The 22868-nt window shown below is 41.0% G+C and overlaps 1 long non-coding RNA gene across 1 annotated transcript in view; it reads left to right on the forward strand.

Moving 5' to 3' along the window:
- The window catches only part of LOC144020448 (uncharacterized), a 60809-nt gene extending 49816 nt beyond the window's left edge, over positions 1 to 10993 (forward strand). Inside the window, exons 5-6 of the long non-coding RNA XR_013283884.1 lie at positions 476 to 595; positions 10762 to 10993. This is a non-coding gene — a long non-coding RNA (uncharacterized LOC144020448). The remainder of the gene's footprint in view (positions 1 to 475; positions 596 to 10761) is intronic.
- Positions 10994 to 22868: the final 11875 nt, after the last annotated feature.

A 22868-nucleotide genomic window follows, 5' to 3' on the forward strand; every position in this document is an offset into this window, starting at 1 on the left:
TCTTGGGAGTGACCGGGAATTAGGACGAAACAGGTGCGAATCCGTGTTATTATTCCGAATTTTCTCCCCTTCCTCCCGCTGATATGAATAAATGAAGCGGTTTCATGCAAATTCCAGCAAGTGAAATATTTTGCACTTGGTTCCTAAGTGGCCTTTAAGGTCGATTGAGCGGTCGCTCGGGCGAAACGCAAGTGCGTCTATATTTTACGCCGCACTCTGAGCTTATCACACACAACCGAATGGTAGGCCTAAGTATTTTTTTTTTCTTGGGGAAAAAAACCCAGGAGGACGCCCAGAGATCCCATTCTTGTTTTACTTATGCGCTTGAACATCAGTATAGAAAAAATGTGATGTATAAAAACTTGCAATAATAACATTTTCTCTCCATATAATCTGCAAACACAGAAAATGTGACGCAAAACACGTGTACCTAATGTATTGTCCTTCTTCCTTTTTCCTTGGGTTCTACTGGCAGTTGGCAATGCAGCTTAATGGCACTTTACTGCCACCAACTGAGATCATCGTTGCGCTGCAGGGAAGCCAATGTGACTTGATGGTGGCTGGATTTTGTGAAGTGTGCTGCTTCCATCTAGCGGTGGGTAAAATTTGCTCGTATTTGAAGATTAAAGAATGTCAAGTTATATCTTGAAAAACTCATGAGTCAAGTCACTCGTATCAATCGAACAAAATCTCAAAGGAAAGTTTGGCTTTAAATGACCCCAAAAATGGCACTAAAACGGCAGCTTCAAACCAAAATGGCAGACTTCCCATATCTTCTCACACATGGGTTATTGAGATCTGCGATTGGCTGGCAACCAGTTCAGCGTGTACGCCGCCTACTGCCCAGAGACAGGTGGGATAGGCTCCAGCACCTCCGTGACCATTGTGAGGAATAAGCAGTTCTGAAAATGGATGGCTGGATGGTTCTTGTAGGTTTTTGTAGGTTTGCACATGATAGACATGACCAAATTTCACGCAAAGTGAAACTAGCTTAAGGGGCTGAGATGCTACCAAGCATTAATTTTAACTGAAATTACCTAAAATGGTCCATTTAAACCAACATGGACTGCTTTCTATATTTCTTTGGAATATTGTTTTTTTAGACTATTTTTATAGGTGTACTCATCATGTCTAGCAAATATCACGTTGCTATGTTAAATTATCTTCCGGGGCTTCATTTTCAAAACATCTCGTGGTATGCTACGAAACTCCAATAGTAGCTGAAATGATCCTAAAATGGCAGTTTCAAACCAAAATGGAATATTTCTTATGTCTTTTCACACAAGGCTTCATGATACTTTTTGGTTGGTCTACTAATAATTGACATGACTAGCAAACTTCTTTGTTTGTAAGTGAAACTGTCTTTGGGGCCTGGATTTTCAAAACTTTTTTCAAAACCCAAGATTTCTACCAAACATAAATTGTACTCAGTCAAAATTACCATTCAAACAAACCAAAACTTTCGGTGTCTTTTGGACATGGGTTTGTCTACTCATGATGGACGCCTATTATAATAATAATATAAATGCTGTTTGCAATCTGTAAAAAGGATTACAATCAGCATTTCATTGAAAGTAATATTATCCATTCAAAACAGGATGAATGTATTGATTTTTATCGTGAAAACTATTTATTTTGCATTGACAGGCATCAATCTTGATTTCAATGGAACTAGAAATATGTCCAAAGGAACCAAAATAAGTACTTGATTTCCTTCCAATTATTATTTTTTTTGTCAAATAAACAAAACCGTCTCAGTGGACTAGTGGTAGAGTGTCCATCCTGTGACTGGGAGTTTGTGGGTTCAATCCCTGCCTCGGTCATACCAAAAGACTTTAAAAATGGAACCCGTTTGCCTTCCTGCTTGACACTCAGCGTTACAGGTTGGAATTGGAGGGTTAGATCACCAAATGTTTCCTGAGTACCTGCTGCTGCTCACTGACAATCAGTGATTTTTTATGAAATGCGGGATGTCAAATTTAATATGTTGATTCAGTTAAAACTAAATAAATTAATTTGGTTCAGTACCTAAAATGTTAAGAAAATATTTTGGATCAAGGCAAAAAAAAAAAAAAGGTTGGTTCAAGTGAAGAATTATTGTTTACATCAACATGAAATAATCAGGAATTATCAGGTCATATGAAGTCACTCGATGTAGTTTCTGTGAAGTCAAATATTTCAGATGTGATATCTGGACATCATTTATTTTTATTTTTTTAAGTTTAAGCGGGGTAAAACTTTTAACAGTGTTATTTTTTATTTTCATCTTTTATTTTTGATTATTGTTGTTTGGTTTTGGTTTATAATGTTGTGTTATTGGGGTGTAATTGTTGAAAAATTAATAAAATTCTAAGAGAAAAAAAAAAGAAACTTTTAACAGTGTACCAAATTTCATGTTGCTATGCTTAAGATTAAAAAAAATAAAAAATAGTCACATGAGCTTCTATGAAGTGTAAATTTTAGTCAAAATGACAAATGGCATCAACAGACAAAAAAAATAAAATAAAATAAAAAGAGACCGTACACATCTTCCTAAGACTTATTTGTGGGTTATTTCATGTTGCTGTACTGTGTACTGTACTGCGTTGTGTATCCACGGTAGATTCTCATACTTGTCACATTTGATTAGGTTAAAACTCTAACTAATGTGACTGCAGCATGCGCCACACGCATGTATCTGCTCCACTAAGTTGAATTTGGCATCTTGAAGTGTTGCACTCCATTTGATTTACTTGAGGGTTAACATTAGCCCCCACCCCCCCCCCCCCCCCCTGCTCTGCCCGTTTACGTGGTATAGGAAGAGCCAGCCTTATCCCCAAAGTTGAGAAGGTGGGGTAAGCACGAGACAGAATTGACTCCTATTTTTTTTTTTTTTTTTTTTTTTTTTAAAGAGCTCAGAATTGTTCATTCGGTAGTCTTACCGATTCAACGTCTTGTCATCATTGCTCTTTTTTTTTTTTTTTTTTTTTTTTTTTTTTTTTTTGTGTATGTGCGTTTGCGTGCGTGCGTTTGCGTGCGTGCGTTTGCGTGCGTGCGTTTGCGTGCGTGCGTGCGTTTGCGTGCGTGCGTTTGCGTGCAAATACGTATAAATTTATACTCATTCATTCACCTAAAACCTTATAAATATCCCATTACCCTTCGCCTTAACCAGGTACTTCAGAATCTTGCCAGAGTCGTGAGGTTTAAATGGTCAGGAGACCAGAGAAAAGGTCAGAAAAAAAAAAGAAATAAAGAGAAAAGAAAGGTAAATCAAAGTGAAATCCAGCACCGACCAAACACTTCCTGCCTTCCCCATGATTACAAAATCAAAGTCTTACGCCAACCCCGGAAGCCTCTAAATTCCAGCAAATTTAGCGAGATCTCAAGAGCCCAGAGGAAAAACTAAAGAGGGGAAGGAGGGAAGGATCGATAAGGCAGAGTGAGATCCATAGAAGCCAGTACATCCAATCCATCAAGGTGAAGTCCAGCACCAACAAGACCCCTCCTGCGTGGTTACAAAACCAGAGTCTTATGCCAACCCCAGAAACCTCATACTTCTAATAAATTAAGATCTCAAGTGACCAGAGGAAAAACTAAAGAGAGGAAGGAGGGAAGGATAGATAAAGCAAAGTGAGAACCACAGACACCAGCACCAACTGATTCAAGGGGCTGTGGGAGGGAGAGGGTACTTCTGTTGAGTTTCAGTAGATGCTGGTGCGACGGATCTGGCATGCATAAGGACCACCACCAAAGAAAGAAGCCGTCAACCGCGGTCCAGCAAAGCGAGCACTCCCCCCCCCCCCCCCCCCCCCCCCCCGGAATCCCCAGGGCGCGGCAGCACCAAGGCCACCCCCAAGCCACCCGAGCGGACACCGGTCGGCGAGCCGACCCAGACACCCGGAACACCCCCGCCCCAGCCCCGGCCCACACCCCCGAGCCCAAGGCCGCAGAACGAGGCCCAGCGGGCCCCCACAGCGCCCCACCGGTCCCCAGCCCCCATCCCCCCACGACCCCCCCGCACCCCACCCAAACCCGCCATCCACCACGACCCAGGCCCCACCACCCCCGACCCCCAAACCCCCGAACACACCCCGACCCCCAGCACCCAACCCCCCACCCACCCATACCTCCACCCCCCCCCCAAACAAGCCGCCCCCCCCCCCCGACGGCCGCCACCCCCCCCGCGAACCCGGCCCCCCGCGAGAACCCCCCACCCACCCCCGGAAACCGGCACCGGGCAGCAGCGCAGAGAGGGAAGATGTGCCCACCCCACCTCCAGCCGCGCGAGATTTGCACAGCGGCGGGAGGGGGGAAGCAGAGGAGGAAGCACCAGGGGAGAAGGCGGAACACCAGAACACCGAGCCCGGTGGGGAGAGGCCCCGGTCGTCACGCCAGAGTACTAGTGACACCTAACCCTGTTACTGAGTCCGCCAGCTCGCCGACTGGCGAGCTCTACCCTTACACCGTGAATGTGGCCCCACCCAGTGTATATACAAGTGTGTGCGTGTGGTGCATTAAAATTGGGAGCAGGTGAGTCGGAGCAGAGGGAAAAAAATTTCCCCTACTCCGACACACCCGTATCTCCCCCAAAAAAATGAATATGTATATGTGTGGTGCATTAAAAAAGGGAATGGAGGGACAAAGTGGTGGGGCAGGGACACAAATGGGGGGGACCACAGCGCTGCCAGGCACTGCAGTCCATCCTCTCTGATGGCTCCCCGCCCCAACTCACCCCTCCCCTTGGACGTGAGGTGCATTAAAATTGGAGGGGAGTTGAAGGGTGAAGACGGTGTTTCCACCCTTCCCCACCCCACCAAGAAATGTGTTGTGTGCCCTATGTGTATATTTACAAAGTGTATAGTGCAAGCTAGTGAAGTGAGTAAGAGGAGCGACCAGCGGGGCCTCACCCAACCCGGCGGGTGTAGGTGGCACGCCCGCCCCCCAGCACCCCCACCCCCACCCGCCCCCCACCTCATCCACCCGGCACCACAATGGGCGGACAGCCAGCGCAGCAGGGCTACCGGACAGCCCACCGGCCACCGGAGCCCGCCCGGGGCGCCAGGAGTTATACCGGAGTGGGGCAGGCCCCAAACCCTCGCCCGGCCCCCGGAGCCCGACGCCCGGAGCCCGACGCCCGGAGCCCGACGCCCGGGCCGGGGAGGGAGCCCCAGGCCCAGGGAGAGGGAGGGGGAGGGGCCGCAGGGCAGACAGGGAAGGGGGGGGGGGGGGGGAGCGGGGAGAAGACGACAGAATTGACTCCTTGAAACATTTTAACTTCTAAAAAGAAGATATTTAATGACTGTTGTGGTACGAGGTCTGGTTTTCGGCTTCACAGATTGTTCACTGCAAATTGATCCCCTTGTCACTCGTCTGGAGGATGAAAGGAGCATTTCCATGTTAAGTGGATGCTCCCCCCCTTTCCCGTCTTCATGATGATTGCGAGTGCACCGGAACGACAAAATTAGAACGGACATTTTCCTTTCGCCGAGTTGATTAAAATTCATAAGTATGTTTTTTGTTTTGTTTTTTGGGGGGATTGGAATTGTTTTGGAGTATCAGCGCCAAAAATGAAGCGGGTGAAGCAGATTGAGCGCCGCATCTGTGCATAATTTGATTCTTGTCATATTGACAGTGTGGAGGCACGGAAGCGGGGAACATTTTTCAGATGCCACAATACAAAATATATCTGAAATGAAAGTGAGAATGAGATGTTTGTTTGGGAAAACCACGCTCTATATAAAAGCCACAACATTATTCATTTTGTATATCTGGATGGCAACATGTTCATTTCTATTGATCTGCAACGTGTGGCGGGTGACAATATTTTCATTCAATGGAACCTCTAAACTTGACCTTCAAGATGTCCTCATTTCAAAACAGTGTTGAAAAGAGAAAAACAGAAAAACAACCAATCAGAAATTAGTCAAACCATACAGTAATACTATACAACATGTATGTATATATACGACATGTGTGCATATAGCACGATGACTCCCATCACTCAACTCAACTCTATATTTTTATCACCGCTGCTTTCATAAAATGGAACTCAGGAGCAGCAGATAAAATGAAAATAGCAAACGCACCAGAATTGAACCCTGTGGAAAACAATAGTTTCCATTATACTTACATTATATTGCTCATATTCATACAATCACTTTCTTTTTTTTCTGCTCTGTATAGTTACTATGAAGGGATTACAATAATGAAGAAATTACACAATGTACCATCACAACATACACAATAGGGGTGTTAAAAAAAATCGATTCGGCGATATATCGCGATACTACATCGCGCGATTCTCGAATCGATTCAATAAGGGCAGAATCGATTTTTTTTTTTTTTTTTTTTTAGGATTCACACCTTGAGCATGGAAGAATGTTATATGAACGGAACATTAAGCCTTAATATTTTATTTTAATGCTGTTCAAACATGAAACAGATTACAACCTCTATAAGACTGAAATTTCAGATAAATAAATAATACATTTTCATATAAATCTTACACTCTACAAGCTTACTGATTAGTATTTTCTAAATTTGAATGAAAAAAAATCTCAACAATCGACTTATAAATTCGTATCGGGATTAATCGGTACAAATCGAATCGTGACCTGTGAATCGTGATACGAATCGAATCGTCAGGTACTAGGCAATTCACACCCCTAATACACAAGTCAACTACTGAGCACACCAAATTCCCTGCAGGAGCCAGATCACCTGCAGCCAATGATGGCCAAGTGCTTTTTGTTTTGTTTTGTTGTTGTTGTTTTGTTTTTTTTAATTGTACAAATTTTTATTGTGCTAATTTTAATGGTCAAAGAAAAACTATCTTGAATTGTTTTTTTTTTTAATTAAAGTTTTTAATATTTATAATTTTAGTAACTGAATGGACATTGTTTTTACTTTATATTTGTATTTCTTAATTGATTTTGAAAAGCCAGACCAAAACAGAACAAATTTTATTTAACAACAACAACAACAAAAAAATACAATTAGCTCATTAACCATGTTAGCAGATTACCATGACCTAGACGACAGAGAATCTACACAGACATAAAGAAAACAGACCATATTTTTATTGATATTGTTAAATGTTCCTTTGGTAATTATCCTCATTAGGCTAATATAATACTTCGCCCCACTTACATGTGGCAAACTCGGTTTAAACCCACAACGAAGAAGCCGCGAGCGTGATAATTCATACAGAGTGAGCCCGGAGCTAAAGCAATCAGCTCCCTCTCAGAGGAGCGGCTGTCAGTCAACCTTGCGACTGTTTTATTACACAAACTCGGCTAACGCAATGCAAAGTGATCAATGCATCTGAAGCCGTCGTTTGTTTGTTTGTGTGTCGAGCCCCCGTGGTGCCGCATTAAGGCGAGATTCGACACGTATTACAAGTGGAGCTGATCATAAATCTGACGGTGTCGTGCATTTCATTAGAACGGCTCCGTTGCTCGATACGCCGCTGCCGAATACTAACAAGTCGAGCACGGCGCGCAATGATTGTCAGGGACGTGATACTCCACCAATTAGCTTCAGCTCATTAAGACGCCGGCATTTTGCACATGATGAGAATGTTGACACGCTCGGTCTCTGCCATGAAAGACCGTCAGACCTCCGGATTTATATGGAGGGAGGTATTAAATCAATCATTCCCATAAGAAATCATTTTGATTAATGAAAAATATTTATTAGTAGTGATTTATTTAACATGTAAACATATCGAACTGAGATACAAGTGTGCAAATAAGTCAACCACATCATGAAATAAAGTAAAACTGCTGCAACCGGCGCTAAATCAAAAAAAAAAGGCTCCCTCCTAATACACAGACACACACACATATATATATATATATATATATATATATATATATATATATATATATATATATATATATATATATATATATATATACATATATATATATATATATCACGATATTACAGTGCGCAATTTTCGAATCGATTTGATATGCGGCTAAATCAATATTTAAACATGTTAAGCATGGAAGAATGTTATATTAATGGAACATTAAGCCTTAATATTTTATTTCAATACTGTTCAAACATGAAACGGATTGCAACAGATTGATTGTTCAATATAGTGGCTCACAGTTATAAGATTGAAGTTTCAGATAAATAAAAATAAAAATAAAAAAAATCATACAATTCTTACAGTGTAAATGTACAAGTTAGATTAGTATTTTCTAAATTTGGGTTAAAAAAAAAATCGCAATAAAATGAATCGTGATATGAATCGAATCGCCAGGTACGACGCAATTCACACCCCTAATATATATATATATATGTATCCATCCATTTTCTTGACCGCTTATTCCTCACAAGGGTCGCAGGGGCTGCTGGCGCCTATCTCAGCTGGCTCTGGGCAGTAGGCGGGGGACACCTTGAACTGGTTGCCAGCCAATCGCAGGGCACACAGAGACAAACAACCATCCACACTCACAAGCACACCAAGGGACAATTCGGAGCGCCCAATTAACCTGCCATGCATGTCTTTAAAATGTGGGAGGAGACCGGAGTACCCGGAGAAGACCCACGTAGGCACGGGGAGAACATGCAAACACCACCCTGTAAGGCCGGAGCCTGGACTCGAACCAGTGTCCTCAGAACTGGGAGGCGGACGTGCTAACCAGTCAACCACCGTGCCGCCGTCATGAACCAAACATCTATGTTTGAATTCATATTCAAATATGTAATATAAAAAGTGAGGGGCCTCATTAAACAAGTGCAGAGTGGAGTGAAGAACCTGCTGAATCTTAATTGTGCCAGCCGTGCGTGCTGACCTTCAAGCTTCACCTCAGAAAAAGGTACATCATTTTCCCCACGTTAACGACTTCACACCGACACCCCACATAAATAATCGACGCCAAAAAAAGGGATTAGGACCAACAAACATTCTCCCAAAAAAACGTCAGTTTTGTCATCACCTTTTCCCTGTGAAGACGTTTTTGCATGAGGGGAGTAGCTCATTATTTTTAATTATTTTTTTGTCCATTTGTGGCTGTCGTCCGGGTCCCCAACGTCAAAAGGGTATTTTCCAATAGAATGGTAAATAAACTGCATTGGAGTTGTGGTCTTATAACCCTTTAAGCAACCATCCATCCATCCATTGTCTTAACCACTTGCTCTCACAAGGGTCGCGGTCCTTTAAGCAACCAGCATTTGAAAACATAAAACGTAGCAACACGTGTAGACAACGTGTACAATACTCACAGGCATGTATTCTTTATTCTCTGCGAAAAACAACTAATATTGCTGCAGCTTACTAAGCAAGCGTGACTATCTTGTTCATGTATATAACATTATTATACTGCCCCCTGGTGGCCAATTAGAGCACACAAAAAGAAGCTGCACAACGTCTGCAATTTAAAAAAAATAAATAAATCTTTGTAATAATGTCAGAAAAAAACATACATACAGTACAGCATTTTAGAGTGCACCTTTTCTTATTAAACAACAAACTCATCCATCCATTCATTTTCCAAACTGCTGATTCCTCACAAGGATAATGCAAACATTTTCGGTGGATTTGTTTATAAGGTGGAACCAATCAATGGCACCTCCATTCCTTTCAATGGGGAAAGGTGATTTGACATACAAGTACTTTGAGTTACGAGCATGGTCAAGGAAGGACATAATGGGAATGGAAATGGGAGAGTTATCACAATTGGTACGTTTCTGACGAGACAAAAATAAAATCCAAAATTCCCTTTGAATACTTTTTCCTTTTGAAAATGTGATGAAGCTGGAAATAGATAATCATCACTTTTTCATTGCGTGACTTCCATCAAACCGATCTTACCCATCACCTCAAGTGTATTTTGCTTTTTCTCTGGCATTTTTGGTGATCGTCTCCACCACAGAAAGGTCTAATTCCAGCATTATTTAAAAGGTATCATTCTGCAAGCACCTTCTTCTTCTCGCGCCGTGACATGCCTGTCAAATTGTAAGTTGTTTTACTTGATTTTCGTCTTATTAACATACATTATCTGGTACGCAGCAATGTTTGTGTAGGTGATGTGTGATCCCGAATCAGACAGCACGCTGCCTGTTTATTTGTTTACACGTGACTGGCATGTGGGCATAAATTGGCGAGCGGCTGGTCCTAGTCACCGATGTGGATTAATTTGCAGCCGTTTCTGACAAGCCCAGTCAGGGCGTAACAAACAATCTTCTAGCGAGCTGCCAAGCATCTGACCCACAATTCTTTTTTTTTTCTCTGTATGAATTATAATTGCATCATGCAGAGAATATTCTCTGGTCAGTGTGTGTGTGTGTGTGTGTTCTCCTGATTTCTTCCACTGAAGCACAGCAGCGCCAGAAGCCGGGTTGTATTTCTTTCCCTTTGTTCAGTAGTGAGATCCATGGCGCAAAGCTTGTCTGTTGTTTGAAACGTGCCGATAAAACCTTCATCTCCGCTAGCACCAACGCTCTCAACATAAAATAAAGCTTTTGGCTTCTCTGCTGCAGCAATATTTGGTGATATGCTTTGTAATTGGTGGAGTAATGTTATACTCGTGCTTGACACATGCTGTATCCATCCATCCATTTTCTTGACCGCTTATTCCTCACAACAAGGGTCGCGGGGGTGCTGGAGCCTATCTCAGCTAGCATTGCGCAGTAGGCGGGGTACACCCTGAACTGGTTGCCAGCCTATTACAGGGCACACAGAGACGCACAACCATCCACAAACACAAGAACACCTAGGGACAATTCAGAGTGCCCAATTAACCTGCTAAGCATGTCTTTGGAATACAGGAGGAGTACCCGGAGAAGACCCACGTAGGCACGGGGAGAACATGCAAATGCCATCCAGGAAGGCCAAAGCCTGGACTCGATCTTACATCCCGAGCACTGGGAGGCGGACGTGCTAACCAGTCAGCCACCGTGCCGCCCTCATGAACCAAACATCTATGTTTGAATTCATATTCAAATATGTAATATAAAAAGTGAGGGCCCTCATTAAACAAGTGAAGAGTGGAGTGAAGAACCTGCTGAATCTTTCTATTGGAATTGACTTTCCAGTGATATTTTAACAATCCCTGAAAATTTGGGATCAATATCTTTGTCCTAAGGTACTGGTTGCTATGGATATTTGAAAGATGTAAACCAGGGATGTCAAACATAAGGCCCGCGGGCCGGATCAGGCCCGCAAAAAGGGTTTAATCCGGCCCACGAGATGATTTTGTAAAGTTAAAAATAAAAAAATAAAAAAATTAATCAGCCGGCCACAATCAAAATATATAAAATGTGTAATTTCACAAGCAGTCCTCAGATGAGCAATGCAACTTGTACGGTATAATCGTCCTGGATGTCATTATTTTACACACAACTTAAAGTTCCGGTTTGTTTAATTATTATTTTTTTTTTAGTCATAGACCGACAAACTTGTTAAATACGGCACAAATTAAATTACTGACAAACTATTACTGGTAACACAAATAGATATGACAAGGATTAGCGTCCTTATAACATCTTTAACTGCTCCACGCAATGCATTCTGGGAACAATATATTTTTATGCAAAACAGGTAGATTTAATACGTCTAAAACTCAGTGTTGCCGCGTTCCATTTGTATTATTTTTTGGAACAATATGATTACAGTTGAGCTCCGTAATTTAGGGCTGGCACACAAATAGCGAAAATCTGCGTATAACTGACAGTAATCGTTTTTAAGTTGTATACCGTTATTTTACCGATGCGGCCCACTTGGTAATATATTTTCCTCCATACGGCCCGTGAGCCAACATGAGTTTGACACCCCTGATGTAAACCCTTTCAACCCATTTTTCTCAAAATTAGGGATTCCAACATTTATTGTCAACTTTTGAGGTGTGTATATTATATCATTTTAAATGGAATTAAGTGTAGAATTAGAATATATGAATATCTCATTTTTAATTTTTGACACGAGGACACATCTGAGGTGGCCCATAACACTGACGGAAAACTGACGAGTAATAACGATTTCCATGCATTTAAATAGAGGAACCTGATTTGATATACAAGTGAACTGAGTTACATGCTTGGTCACGGAAATAAATTAAACTTGTAAGTCAATGTATTACTGAGTTAGATGAGTCTGGCCTTAAAAAAAAATTCTGCCTAGCGACAAGTGTAATACTGAAAAGAGCAACTAAAGAAGCATTTCCAGAGTACTAAAGCAAGAGAGAGCAATGTTGTTAGAGCTGAAGATGTTTCATCTCGTAGGAGACAAAACAAATGTGCATAATGTCCAGTGGGCTGCAGCCTGCCACTAAAGCGTGTAATAAACAACACATACATTTATGTTTCCACAGGCTGACAGTTTTAATTTGCTGTAGATCCAAACCCTAAACTACTAATTAGTTGTACTTATTTATTGATTTATTTACGGAGAATGCAAAGATGCCTCGATTAAAAGTGATAAAATCATCATACTGGGAGGAAGAACATTTGTACACCTCTGAGACTTTGGTAGGGGCGGGGGGTTAAAGTCCAGCCGGCGAATGCCATAACTCTGGTGTTTTGTTGTTGTTGTTTGTTTGCTTGTTATGACCATATCAGTGTCACATATTGCACAACACGACATGACACACTAACACGTCCCACAACTCTCAAACCTCCAGCAGCAGCATGAGTCACACTCAAAATGGACGCTTTTATTGGTTGGGCCTGAGCTTTTATTTTGTTGTCTGTCTCCCAACAACATGCTGAAAGGCTTTAATAAATATGTCACGAAAGAAAGAGAGGAAGCAGTGTAAACAACATGGTTCTTTCTTACTTGCTGAAATATAGATTACTTTCAAACCTGTCATCATAAGAGGAAAATACAAAAGGTCTATGCAAAACTAATTGTGTCAAAATAATGGAGATGGGGGTGCTGCTGACTTCGACTCGGGACGTCGTGAGTGTGGGGAGAATACTGAGAAGTGGGGAACTGCACGATACACGTCTCCACATTTAATTAATATTCATAAGTCTAGCGAAGAGGGTCAAACTCGGCGGGCTCGTCATGCTAGAACAGATGTAATCAGTCTACTAGCGAGATGTCTACTGCCGTAATCTACTAATTCTGTCCGACAATGATATCCCTTATCATTATTATTATTATTATTATTATTATTATTATTGAACTGGAAATATTTTATAATTTCAATCAGGATACTTGTGTTAGTCGTCGTCCGGATGGAATTCTTCAATCTGTTGGTCGCTGCCTTGTCTCCAATGGTAACCATGGCAACCTTAGAAAACCTTACTTTGCAACAGTGTTTCCTCCTCCTGATATCGTCACTGTGGTGCCTCGTCTTGACCGTAGTGTTACATTCACTGACAAAAATTTACACTCAGTTTAGAACTTTACTAATTTTTTTTGAAGTGCCATAAAAACACTTTTCATTAAAATTCCACTAACAACTGAAACATCAAAGAACATTTCACCTTTGACTGAAAAGAGTTCTCAGTTTTGTTTTGTTTTATAGGAGACGTGAATTTTTCCAAAAACTGCAATTCCCAACTGTCTTAATAACATGGCTGGCATGCTTTCATGAAACTATAAAATATGATAGCACTGTAGCAGTGAACTCAACTAAGCTCACAATTCTTCCGAAAAAGGCTTCAAGATGTTTAATGTCACGCCCACTGAAATTTACGGTTAAATTAAACACAAAACCAAATGAATTACATGTGTAGCCTACCCGTATTTAAAACAACTACACAGCATGTGTTAGCATCAGCTAACTTATAGCTAAAACGTAATGCAAATAGCCATAGACAAGGAAACAATTAGCACGGATTGCTGTGGTGGGCGTGATAACTCTTTAAGCAATATTTGAACAAAAAAGGTCACTAGCGTTGGGCCAAAACCTTTTTAATCCATAAATCATCACTTTTGAGGAGACTCCAGAAACTGCATGCTTGTTCAACCATTAACATTGCATCATCAAAGAGAGCAAGCCATTGTCAACACTTTAGATTGGTCAGTAACTCGTAAAAAACGACATGTGACAGGCCAAAAGTATCGATTTTTGAAAAAAATTACATTTGTCAAATTGGAAGTGATATGTACGTAGACATGTTCCATAATAATAACAATAATAAGTGACTCTGTTAAACTACCAACCGGTGGCCAAATCACTTATAGCAACAATGAATTAATCAGTCATGATGCACCAATTGTTTAATTATGCTTTTAACAGTTACTTTTTGTAAAGTACAATATTATTGGGTGTTACTGGGGAATGATTTGTAAATGAGTGTTCTGAGTTATGAGGGTGGTCACAGAATGAATTAAACTCACATCTCAAGACACTAATGCACGTTTCACATTTTTCAGAGACTTTACATGACAGTGTTTCAGACAGTGTCACTTGATCTTCACCAAGCCTAGCTACCAGGTCAGAGGTAGTGAAAGTCAATAGGTGGATGCACTTATGTAAATTACATTTAAAACAAAAACTCAAAAATTGCGCTATGAAAATAGAGTTATAAAAAAATTGTTGGCTAATATGATTTTAAAAGGTAAGTCAAGCAAAAGTAATCGTCACAATGTGTTCTATGTGCCGCAACTTACCTGAACATGGTATTTGTTTTGAAAAATACACCCATTTTTATCCATCTCAGCGGGCAGCCATTTTGTCACTTGCTGGCGATTGAAAATGACATCACAGTGCCTAAAGGCTCAGATAACGACCAATCACGGCTGACCCATTTTCTGGGTTTGGTCACGTGACATTCACAAAGTGAGCCCTTAGGCACTGTGATGTCTTTTTTTTTTTTTTTTTTTTTTTTGGTCTTTTTGAAGCGATGACTTTATTGTCACAACATTTAAAAAACAATCTGAAAAAATTTGACTTTACACCGATCTGATCGGCTGGATTGGATTCAGACGATATTTTGCATTTTGTGCAAAATCGGTGATCGGCTAAAATGTCTTAATTTGCCCGATCGATCAATGAGGTCATTGATCGGCTCTGCAAAATAAGATGTATGTTTTATTTAATGTTTAGCAGCGTATTATGAAGATTTGTTTTTTTAATAGGTTATTTTTGGAGAAATCTCAAAATTGACATTTTTGTCCACCTGATATATTTTTGTCAATAACTCAAAACTAATCTCCGCAACATACACTTGATTTTGTGAGAAGATAAAAAAAAGTCACATATCTTGAAAACAGTACATTTTCTGAAGATTCTTGAGTTCTTCTTGAAACCAAAATGTGACATTTATCCAGTTAAATGATGACTGTTGTTATTCCTTATCAGTGTGGCTCTAATAGCGTTATTTATTCTATTTAAAGCTCAGGGAAAATTTTGCATATATGTGTTGCCAGTGTTGCCAGTGGCATTAATTAGACTAATTGGGCATCTCCATTAGCGTGTGGGATGGCGAGTCTAATTGGAAGGTGCTCGCCTCTCTGATACCACTTGGCCACGCCCCCTGTTGTCTTTGACATCACCTCTTGAAAGATTCATTAGGTGGGGTCATTTGCATAGCGCTTCAAGCAACTGATTGAGCCGTATTACGGCCCGCTCGGACCCAACATTTGAGCCAAGGTTACCACCGAGAGACGTGGAATAAAACTGAGGGGTTACCGCCACTACATTTACAGCCTCTTTAACGCTTTTTCTTTGACTTAATTATTCATCATAGTCACCATGCATATCAGTCATGAATGAAGTCATGAAAGGCGCTTTCATCACAAATCTTTGGGATTGTCGTCATTCGATAGTCACAAAACATGGAATCGGCAACTATTCATGTCAAATCAGAGGTGGGTGGGGTGGGCTTGTCATTAAGTCAACATTTGCATTTAAATTGCGGCATTAAGCCGTGACACGGTGTTAGCAAATAGCGCGCTCCATCACGCGGCGGCTGGCTAATTAATGGGTGTTTTCCCAGGGGGGAACCTGAAGAGTCTAATTGCTCGCGGGCGGTCTCATTACGGCCGCAGCGGCTGCTTGACCACAAGCGACACTTTATTAACGTTGGACGTGTGAGAATGCGATAAATAATAAGCCCAGGAATTAATGAGTCATTCTTTACGTTCTATATCGATTCATCATGTCTCGCTACTTGAACTTCTTGCACTTGCTGGACTGCGAAAGACTACAATGTTTTGCACATTTGTGAGTAAGCCGAGATCCTATCCTAGTTCCCCTTTTCATTCCTTTCTGAGCTTTGAGAGTTATTTTTTTTCAACACCTTGTCAACATACAAACTCTAACTGGCAAACTAATTACAGATAAGACAAGCTCTCATGGTGGCCTTTAATTTGATGTATGATTCAATATGGGTTGTTTTATAAAGTAACTTGACATCAAGCAGCAAAAACTGCGAGTAATTGAACGAACAACCATCCACTCACAAGCCACCTAGGGACAATTCGGAGCGCCCAATTAACCTGCCACGCATGTCTTTGGAATGTGTGAGGAGACCGGAGTACCCGGAGAAGACCCACGCGGGCACGGGGAGAACATGCAAACTCCATCCAGGAAGGTCTGAGCCTGTACTCGAACCCGAGTCTTCAGTACTGGGAGGCAGACGTGCTAACCACTCGTCAACCGTGCCGCCCTTATTTTTAAATATTCTGCTCCGGTGGCAGCTCAGCTAAGAGACTGACCGCCCAACCCGCGGGTGCCACCGCTTCTTCCTCGGTCCACAACGCAGCATTCACTCAACCGGGTCCATGCCGGGCTGCAGCCGTTGGAGGGACGCCAACTTTTCCGGGTTTGGGAAGTAGCAAGACTTTTGTGCTGCTCGACAAGCCAAACAAATACATACAGTTTATAAAGGAAGAGGAAACCCTGCGCACCCGGCGGAAGCTGGAAATGTCCGCTTCCCCGGAATCAGCAACGGCTGGGAGGGAGGTGTCGGCGACCCCACCGAATAGAATCATGACAGAAGGTAAACGGCTTCACCATCGTTAAGGTATATAAACATTGTAATTTGGATGTACAGTAGGCTACTACTCTTAACTATATTTATAATCGCGAAAGCTTGTGGCCAAAATGTAGCGAGCATTACAGACCACGTCGGGTGCAGTCAAACGATTAATTTGAACACAATTATTCTCTTTGTTCACATCATGTCCCCTTCCAACTGTTTTTTTTTTTTTACTATTTTGAGTGCAAAGTGGGTTGGAACTTCAAACTCATTGCGCGGCGTGTGGCAGTCTTTATGTTCTGGAAAAATAACTGCACAAAAAACAAAAAAACATAAATTATTAATGTATATATTTACTGTTTAACTTCTTTCTTGTGTTATTCATTGCATAGAACTTTGCTTTACGCTTTTTTTGTAATATTAATTTATCTGTATTAGTTATACTTAAGTAATTGTAAAATGTTATACATTTATTTTTTTTTACTATCCCTCTCTGGCTCATTTGCTTTACATTTTTGGTATTTGTCAAAGTTTACATAACGATGAACATCTATTACATCCAAATAAATAAATTAAATTGAAAAAAAAGAAAAAAAAAAAGAAAACGAAAACAAGAGCACAAAGGTACCGAAAATTGGTACCGTTGAGTACCGGTATCGATTCCCAGGTACCAAGTATCGGTTCAAATGTGAAAGGTACCCATCCCTAAGGAGGAGTCATATTTATAATATAATTACAAAAATCAGTTCTGCTATTTATATTTTTTAAATGTATTTCAATTTTATGTCAATAATCTAAAATACAATTAAAATATTGAAAGTATGTTAGAAATTGAGAACAAAAATAATCTTAATTATTTATATAGGCCAATGTTTGGTGACATATTGTGGATACTTGCTGACAATTCTTAAATAAATAAAACACCATCCTGTCTACTTCCTTGGTCCGCATAAAATGTTTGAGAAACATTTTTCTCCCCCACTAACTTAAGCCAGCATCAATTTGCCTGTCATCTTGTCCATTAGCTGCACTAATGCAGGCTATTATCGGCATGAGGGGTGCAAAGTGGAAGGGATATAGCACTTATGGAAGGACAAGATGGCACCGTGACATTTTTCGCTCGCTTTCCACGCCGATTGACGAAGGTAGCCATATGGTCAGTATTTATCAGGCGGCCGGCTGCCACAGTGATTGAATGTGAGCTGAAGGTGAGTCTGCAGACAGATGAGAAGGGGAGGGCAGCGGCGGAGTATGGGGAGGGGGGCGCGGCCCCCGGGCCCGAGGTCTAGTAGCGAGTTGTTCATCATCCCCCCTTAAAGGAAGGTCAGCATTCCAATGAATCACACGCTGCAGTCCAAACTTACAGCTTGTTCTCTGTCAGCTTTACTGCAAGAAAGCTGCAGTGTTCAGCAGCAGACTAATCCACACTGCCACCAGTCCCGTGGGCATCTTTAGAGGGGATTTCAGAAGACCAAGGCACCGAATATTCTTAATTCTGGAATGTACAAGTAGTGATAAACGGGCTGTTATCGCCCTTTTTTAATAGCGAATACTCAAAATGATCATCAAAGTTTGACGTCATGTTACGGGCCACATTTGTGTGTCGTGTGATGAATGACACGTCCACCAAATTTTGTGTTGATTGGTGAAACTGGTGTTGCAGTCGGACCATCAAAGTTTGAGTTACGCATGTTTGATTTACATTTGAAAATTGTTTCCACTCCAATTCAGAATGTCACATATCCGTGGTCACATTTGGACAAAATCTGACATGGCTGCTTCAAACCAAAATGGCCAACATCATTTGCCTTTTTTGCATTGGTTCTCGAGAGGTTTTTGTGGGTCTCCTCCTAACAGATGCATCAAATTCCATGTTGCAAAGTGAAACTGGTTTTGAGGGCTGAATTTTCACATTTGAACCAATCTTAAACAAATGTGGGAACTACACTCTAAAAAGAGTTGAGTAAAATATCACCCAAATTGAGTCAAATGGGGACCGCCCTAACTTTTTGGGTTATTCATTTCACCCAAAAAAAAAGCCAAACAAGTGGAACAACCATACGAGAGTGCAAAACAATCCTAAAAAAACCCCAAAACAAATGTTTTTTGGATTATTCGATCATTTGACCCAACTTTTTTTGGGGGTTGAATAAACCAAAAAGTTGAATAAGTTAGTTGCTCTTTTTTTTTTTTTTTTTAAAGACCAATTTGGGTCAAAAAATGGACATGTGCTACTTGGGTCAATTTTATTTTTCTTTTATTTATTTGTTTATTTATTTATATTCTTTTTTTGTACAAAACAACCCAATATTTATTTATTGTTATATACAAAATGGCCCAATTTTTTTAGTTTATTTTGAGCAAAACAACCAAGAAAGTTGACCCAAATTGGATTATTATTTACACAACCGTTTTTGAGTGTTTGACCCAGCTTTTCAAACCAAAATAGTAGACTTTTTTTTGCGGGTGAACTCCTAGTCGACCAAATTTAATATTGTTAAATGTAACTGGTTTCGAGGGCTGATTTTTTTCCCAATGTAATTATTTATTTTATTTCACATTTTTAGGGCCCTTAAACAGCCACTTCCAACCTTCAAATGACAAGGATGAACTTCCTGTGTGTTTTCAGGCATGACTTCTTTGACTTTTTGTGGGGTTGCTCACGATAAACAACATACTAGCTTACTAAATTTCATAGAGCCAAGTAGTAACTCTGGGCTGATTTTTTTTTTTTTTTAACTACATTCTGGGGGATGCTAGTAAACACAAATTTTAACAAAAAATTGACATTTTCAAACCAAAAGACCTCCTTTCTCTTTCCCAGCATGGGTTACTTATTAAAACCTTTTTGTGGGTCGGCACATGGTAGACATCGATCAAATTTCGTGTTGCTAAAGGGAAACTGTCTTCAGAGTTTGTCAAAACAGGGGGTGGAGTGGGGGGAGGGGGTGATTCCAAATTTGTCCAACTAGTGTTGACATATTTTTTTGCACCGCTTTTTTAAAATGTCTTCCTTGTCAATCCACCAGGGGATCGGAGTGCAAGGTGCATCCCCTGCATCAGCGTTTTCATGCCGAGAGTTGTGGAGAACATCACGGGTAAAAAAAAAAAAAGTAATAAAAAGATGTTCCCAATGTCAGGGGAGCTGATCTGTTCTATATGAAACACGTTGGTTTCGTCAAATTTAATCTGAAAGGCTCCACTCACAGCCGCTTGGCAGCAAGCTTGACAATAACAAGGCACGCTTTACTGGCAACATACTTCCGAACGGATTCTGTCTGCCGTCATGTTTGACATGTGCTGGAATACAAAGAAATATGTCCCGTGGTACGCCATTCTGCGCGTCCGGGATGCTGGAAAACGTCCCCGGCAGCCGGCAGCTCGTCAAAGCCAAGGGAACATGACAATTGTTTCCCCTCGTTATCCCCTCTCGCTTCGTCTACCCACTTTCTAATAAAAGCGGTGAAGTCACGGAGAGGTATTTTACTTAAAAAAAAAAAAAAGTGGCAGTGATATGGAGAGGTGTCAGCGCGGCGTCAGTCGTCGTGACATTATCAGACTTGCGCAGAAGGCTTGTTTCGTGGCAGGTGGTAAATACTCACCGACACTGCCCAACAAAAAAGCCGCTAATCGCCTTGGGGTGCAAGCAGAGAACTTCACAAAAATCTCCTCCATCCACTTCTTGCGACGTGTCTGCGATGATTTGGAATCTGTGTCTGTCGGTCGTGTGAAGAAGCGAAGCTCTCGACATACCGATCGATCTACGTTCCTACCCTCACCTATGGTCACGACGAAATAATTCTCCTCCACAGGGTGTCTATGTTCTCCCTTAGAAATAGGGTGAAAGCCTCGGTCATCCAGGAGGGAGTCAGAGTCAAACTACTTGCTCTTCCACATCAAAAGAGTCAGATGAGGTGGCTCGGGCATCTGATTAAGTGGCCTCCTGGCGAGGTGTGCTGGGCATGTCCCACCAGTAGGAGACTCTGGTGATGACACAGGACACGCTGGAGAGATATGTTTCCCGGTTAGCCTGGGAACACCTTGGGATTCCCACGGGGGAGATGGGTGAAGTGGCTGGGGAGAGGGAAGTCTGGGCTTCCCTGCTAAAGAGGCTGCCTCCGCAACCCGACCCTGGATAAGCGGTCGAAAATGGATGGATGGATGGATGGATGGATGGATTGATGGATGGATCCCACCAGCATCCCACCATGATGGAGAAAATGGTAATCGAGTCCCCCAGCAGGCTAATCTTTTCTTGGCTAACCTCAGCTAACATCATTGATTGGCAGCTGAATGAAGAATTAATGTTAAAGAGTCTCGTATGGATTCTTTTACAGGGCAAATCAATCTGCGCCTTAAATGTGAACGTGACGGTGTTTTATATTTTTCTTTTTCTTCAGGTGACTTGCCCTTTTTGTAGTGGTGGGTGGCTCGATCCAAATTTAGATATCAATACCAAGTCAGTATTGATAACAGATCGATACTGGCACTATAATATTAATCGTAGTTTAGTTTCAGTCTGACTCTTTTCTGCATTGCTGCGGTTTGGTCAAACAGATAACAGGTATGTCACCACACATTCCACTTCTGTGGCAGAGCAGAGCAGGCACAGGCAGACTTGCTCCCGTTCTCCCTCCTCGCCGCCTGTTTCGATCGTGTGCAGTCACATGACTGAGCATCTCATCTTTGTAGTAGATTGCCTGAACACATACAGTATTGCACTTGAAAAATAAATTGTATTGTATGTTGTTTTATGTTTTATATTTGCTGCATGATAATCTTTTACATATTGTTTATTTAGGTTAGAAAAAAAAATCCTCAAAAGAAATGCAGTAATTATTTTTTGTATTTGTAGTTTCTGAACAGTAAAGAATTTGTTTAAATTTGTTTTCCTATTTGTACTATACTTTGTGCAATTTGTTTAAGAAAGTAAATATATATATATACATATATATATATATATATATATATATATATATATATACATACATACATACATATATATATATATATATATATATATATATATATATATATATATATATATATATATATATATATATATATATATAGATAGATAGATAGATAGTTGTAATGTTTCTGGGGAAAAAACATTGATACGTAATTTCTATTTGTCAACAAACTTTGTCCTAATTTTTCCTTTGATTAAAAATGAAACACATAAACACTTAAAGAAATATAAATGTATCCATCCATCCAATTTCTTTACCACTTATTCCTCACAAGGGGCGCTGGGGCGCTGGAGCCTCTCTCAGCCGGCTTTGGGCAGTAGGCGGGCTTCACCCAGAACTGGTTGCCAGCCATTCGCAGGGTACACAGAGACAAACAACCATCCACATCTATAGACAATTTAGAGTGTCAAGTTAACCTGCCATGCATGTCTTTGGAATGAGAAAGGAGTACCCGGAGAAGACCCACGCAGGCACGGGGAGAACATGCAAACTCCACCCAGGAAGGCCGGAGCCTAGACTTGATCTTGCGTCCTCAGTACTTGAAGGCGGACGTGCTAACCAACCAGTCATCCACCGTATCGCCCCAATATATACTATGTATATATACCATAACTTTAATCGATTTTTTTTTTAAAGTATCAATATCGACGATACTGGCCCTACTTGGTATCAGATTGATACCAAAATGTGCAGTATTGCAGACCAATACCTTTTTGTCCTTGTGGTGTGTTTCTATTTTTAGATTTAGTTCCAGATAGCAACTGCATGGGTAAAATCATATTTGATATAGTAAATGGTGTACCCAGAACCAGAATCAGTCCCTCGTGGTCTTGTGGTCAGGATTTGGTGCTTTCACCTCCGTGGTCTGGGTTTGATTCCAGGTCAGGGAACACATTTGAGCAGCTGCGGTTAAGCAGTTTAAATATATATCTGTTTCTGTATTAAATATGTATACTGAATATGAAGATTATGTATGAGGTGAGATCTTTTTATAAACCCGATATGGGTTTCCTGATTTTTCCTGCACAC

This window comes from Festucalex cinctus, chromosome 1 (assembly GCF_051991245.1).
Source record: "Festucalex cinctus isolate MCC-2025b chromosome 1, RoL_Fcin_1.0, whole genome shotgun sequence".
NCBI classification, from domain to species: Eukaryota; Metazoa; Chordata; class Actinopteri; order Syngnathiformes; family Syngnathidae; genus Festucalex; species Festucalex cinctus.